General features: G+C 58.0%; 1 long non-coding RNA gene across 1 annotated transcript; it reads left to right on the top strand.

Annotated features, from left to right (window-relative positions):
• The first annotated feature begins 41 nt into the window (after positions 1 to 41).
• LOC107183315 lies at positions 42 to 1,682 on the top strand. Its single transcript, XR_001514096.1, has 2 exons — positions 42 to 421; positions 1,603 to 1,682. It is a non-coding gene; the product is annotated as an uncharacterized LOC107183315 (long non-coding RNA).
• Positions 1,683 to 4,966: the final 3,284 nt, after the last annotated feature.

The following is a 4,966-nucleotide window of genomic DNA, read 5'->3' as shown; positions in this document are numbered from 1 at the left end:
GGTCCCTGCCTGCAGCCCGCACCCCCGCAGGCAAATGGGGCCCCGGATGGGCGCCCAGCCCGATCCCGCCTGGGACGCTGCGCGGAGTGCGTTTTCAGGAAGCAAAGCGTCCTTCACTTTAAGGGCCGAACTTGATTTCGAACCAGACCCGTCTTTGTTGGCGTTCCAAGCGGTGGTGTGATGGGTGATCCTGTGTTTTTAAGTGTCTTCAGGTCGCATTGGGCACCCCTCGCGCCTGCTTCCCTGCGACAGGCGAGGCCCACCCTGCCGGAGGCACCGGGGAGGCGAGGACCTGGACACGCAGGAGGCTCCCAGGCTTCACCGGCAAGAGGTCCCTTGCGGTGCGGGTGTTACGGCCAGAATCGTGTCCCCCAAAGTTCCCGTCTTGGAGTTCTAGCCCCCAGGACCTCCATAATCAGAGGTAAGGCCGTTACAGAGAGAACAAAGTTAAAGCCAGGTCGATCGGATGGGCCCTAACCCAATAGCACTGGTGTCCTTACCAAAAGGGGACATTGGGGGTGGATACGTACAGGGGGAGCCCCGTGAACACGGGACGGCCATCTGCAAACCCAGGAAGGACAGACAGAGACCGGGAACAGACACCCTCACGCCCGCGGGAGGACCCAGCCTGGGGACGCCTTCTCCTCGCACCTCAGGCTTCCCGGATGGTGAGAAAGTAACTTCCTGGAAATCATAGTTGCCAGAAGCCTTTCTGCTCTGGGCGAGGTCAGACCCTGGTCAGCAAACGGGGAAGAGCAGGCAGCCTCCATCCAGGCTGCTCCCAGGCCTGTCTGACTGAATGCTCCTAGCGACGGAGATGACCTGTTGGGTTTACACCTTTTTCCTTGCTCTTAAATGTGTTTTTACTAGAGGCCTGATGCACGAAATTCGTGCATGGGTAGGGTCCCTAGGCTTGGCTGATCCGGGGATCTGTGGGGTGATTCCCCACCTGCCCCACTGGCACCCGCCTTGGCTGGCCTGGGGCCTGTGGGCAGCTCCTGCATTGAGCGTCTGCCCCCTGGTGGTCAGTGCGCATCATAGCAACCAGTTCCACCCTTTGGCCAATTTGCATATTAGGCTTTTGTTATATAGGAGGGTTGATATTAGAGAGAGAGGAAGGGACAGGAAGAGAGAGAAACACCGATGTGAGAAACCAATCGACTGCCTCCCTACTGGGGATCAAGCATCCAGGGCGTTGTCCGACCGGGATTCAAACCAGTGACCTCTTGTGCAGGGGACGATGCCCAACCAACTGAGCTGCACCGGGCTGGGCTGGGTTTCTTTCTTAGCTTTAATTGTAGAACGTGGAAGTCTCTGCATTTGAGCCAGAAGGGGGTGGATCTGTCCAAGTGTGTATCGGGGGCAGAGAAAGAGCAGTGAGAACCGGGCCGTGTGGCTCAGTGGAAGGAGATCCTCCTATGCAGTAAGAAGTCACAGGTTTGATTCCCGGTTGGGGCACATGCCTAGGTTGCAGGCTCCACCCCCAGTAGGGGGTGTGCAGGGGGCAGGTGATCGAGGATGTTTCTCTCTAAAATCAATAAAAACATTAAAAAAAAAAAAAGAGCAGTGAGAGGTAGAAAAAGCAACTTCATCTTGCTCCAGGCGCATCGTGTGGGGTCCTGGTTGCACGGAGTGTGACGTGTGCATTTAAGCGAGTGCAGTAAACTGACTTTAGCAAGTAATACCTGCGTGACTCATTATTTCACCCAACACACGCTTGTGGGAGGCGTGCCCTTGCGGACATTCTGCCCGGCCCCGGAACAGAGCCACGAGTCAGAGCAGAGACTGCCCTCCTGGAGCTGGTGGGGAGGTGGCTAGTCCAGTGGCAACGCTGGGAGATGCGGTTGTGATGTGAGTGACCCGGGGGGACATGGGAGATGGGATCTGTGGTGGGGGGTGGAGAGGGGGATGCGAGCACTCGCCTGGCCCTGCCGGCCTCAGGATGCTCCTGGACTGGCCTTTGAAAAGGTGTTTGTCTCCTCGCCATGCAGAGTGAACGGAGAACAAGACAAACACCGCCCGTGCCTGGGAGACACATAGGCCAACAGCCTGGTGTGTAGATACTCAACAGCCTGAGACGAGAGCTGTGAAGTACAGGGGGCCCGGGCACCCCCCCCTTCCCCCCAGGCGCCCAGCCTCTCCGCAGGTGCGGGTGCCGCGGGGAAGTCCCTGCAGAGGAAATGTTTCCACCTTGAATCTTGGCGGCGAGCTGGCTTTGTGCTGGTGCTTTCAGGGGTCAGAAGGTCCCACTTCGGGCGTCCATTTATGCCGGGGTTCATGTCCCAGCATCAAGAAGGGTTCAGGCATCTGGAAAAGGCGCTGTGCATAGATGGCATAGAAATCCAGAGACGACTAATAAAGAGTCCGGAGACGAGATATAACTTTGAAAGGCATTGGGGGTCAGCGGACCTTCAGCTAAAGGAACTGAAGACGGTCCCTCCTTGTCTAGGATGCCCGCTTTTCTTAACACAATTTGTCCCAAGACAAGGTGGAGACAATACACTTCAAAGGGCACAGAAGCATTTTCAGAATGGGGGAATAGCCTACGCTGTTCAGGTGTTTGGCCAGGAGGAGGCAATAACATGTAGATTAAGATGCCCTTTAACTGTCTGGCAGCCACAATCAGTTTCCTATTCAGGTTTGGGGAAATGCCTTTAGCCATTCCCAACAGGTGACTACCTGTGTGACTCAACCCTGTTGAGTCCCCAAGTCTCATCAACCTTTTTTTTTTTACTGATTTCAGAGCAGAAGGGAGAGGGAGAGATGGAAACATCAGCAATGAGAATCATCGATTGGCTGCCTCCTGCATGGCCCACACTGGGGATCGTGCCCACAGCCTGGCAAGTGCCCTGACCAGGAATTGAGCCGTGACTTCCTGGTTCATAGGCCGACGCTCACCACTGAGCCATGACTGCTGGGCACTAGTTGCATATTTCAATAGGAGGGCATGGATATAAAACCAGGATTTGTCACTGTCCAGCGGGGTGGCAACCTCGGCCCAGCTGCGTATGCCAGCGCTGTGGTCCACGTTTCACATCCAGCCCCTAAAGGGCATTCCTACCACCTTCCTGCAAGGGCACCAGCGTCCTTGCCTGACCCTGTGCCCACCAAACACCATCCCCCCTCTTACCATGGGCCATTTCACAGGCTTGTCTGTGGTGAGGATTGTGTCCGTCAGGGGTGGACCCAGCGGGTGTTTCTCAGCCACAGAAAGCAAAAGCCAACTGTGTAAACGACAAAGGCAGTCCGGGCCCAGGTGTGCGTCGGCCATGCTTTGCTCGCGGCCCGTGGCCCGGTCCCCCTCTTGGTGTTGGGTTCATCCTTGGGATGGAGCAGAGAGCAAGCAGGATGTTTGGGAAGCGTTTGCCTTCCACCGGAGCCAAGGAGGGGACAGCAAGAGAGACGGGAGGCTTGTTGGGTGGCGGGGGCAACGGGGTGTGCCCTGGCTGCTGCTGGCGTGAACAGGGGCGGGGGGTGGGGCAGTTTTAGGGGAATCACTGAAACAGGCACCTGAGTGGCCTGAAGTCTCTGGAGGGGAGAGGCTGGCAGGAGCTGCCACCTTGGTGATGTGAGGAAGTCACGGCTGAGAGGCCAGTCTCAAGTGGGGCCAGCTTTCTGGTGGGCTCGGTGCACCCAGCTGACCGCAGGCCCCTGACCCGGGGAGATCCTCGTCTTGCAAAAACACTGTTCAGCAGCGTGAGGGTGTGGGGGCCTCGGGGTCAGGAGGCTGTCCAGAGAGGGTCCCCCCACCCCAGGGAGCAGTTATGGGAGATCCTCACGGGAGACGAGTCCTGAGAGCACTGCCCCAAAGTCCATTGGGTCGTCCTGTCCCCGAGCCACCACAGAGGGGCCAGCGTGATAAGAGGGGGGAGGGGGAGAAGGGGTGAGCTTGGGGACAGCCAAGGGTTGAGATTGGTGGGGGGATGGAGATTTGATTCAGATGAGACTGGACTCTGGTTCTCCAAATGCTCCTCCTCCAATAGGTGTGACCCGGGCGGGTGTGACTGTGCCTGAGACACGGGCAGGGCCAGGGGCATGCTGAGGGCAGGGCTGGGGAGGCAGAAAGGAGATCCTAGTTTTCCAGCTGAGCGCATCCTGTTCCTTCACCTTCAAGGAGCCAGAAAGAAGCAGCTGGGGCAGGGCAGCCAGCCTGTGGTGTGCCCGCAGGGACAGGAGAGTGTGGACAGGTGAGCAGGGACAGGTGAACTGGGACAGGTGAACTGGGACAAGTGAGTGTGGACAGGAGAGCAGATGTCTTCCCCGTCAAGGCTTGGGCTCCCAGGACAGTAGGGACCCAGACTGGCTGACATGAGGTCTCCGCCACCACGGCACAGCCTGGGACGGCGTGCTGGGAACAGAAGATGAGAAGGATCCTGTGCTGCGGCCTGGCCTGGGAGTGAGGCAGCCATCCGGGCTCCGGGCCTCAGGGACGCCCTGCACACCCTGGGGTGGTGGGAGAAGTTAGGGTGCCCCTGATGTTTATGTGATGTATCACGTTTATTGATTTGCGGATATTGTACCATCCTTGCATCCCTGGGATAAATCCTACTTGGTCATTGTGTATGATCTTTCTGATGTACTGCTGGATCCGATCCATCATCTATCCATCCAACCATCCATCCATCCATCCATCCATCCATCCATCCATCCATCCATCCAGGGCTCTCCTGCAGGGCTTGGCCCCACTGGTCACCTGAATACATGGACAATATCCTGCATGCCCCTGTGACTTAGGGTGGGAGAAGTTAGGGGGCACCCTTCAACCAGAAAAGGCAGTAAGCTCTCCGCCCAGGAGGTCAGAGCCTGGCGCCCCTGGGAGCTGGAGACAGACCCTGAGAACTAAGGCACCTGCCCTGACCGCCCAGATGTGAGCAGTGCGGGCCCACAGGCTGCGGCCGGCCTGGTGGGCAGTCACAGGTCTGCGTGGGGAGCGGGGAGGACAGCGAGCAGGCGGTGGTCCTGGTCT

Source organism: Myotis davidii, unplaced genomic scaffold (assembly GCF_000327345.1).
Source record: "Myotis davidii unplaced genomic scaffold, ASM32734v1 scaffold1320, whole genome shotgun sequence".
Lineage (NCBI taxonomy): Eukaryota > Metazoa > Chordata > Mammalia > Chiroptera > Vespertilionidae > Myotis > Myotis davidii.
This window is presented reverse-complemented; position numbering and strand designations above follow the sequence as displayed.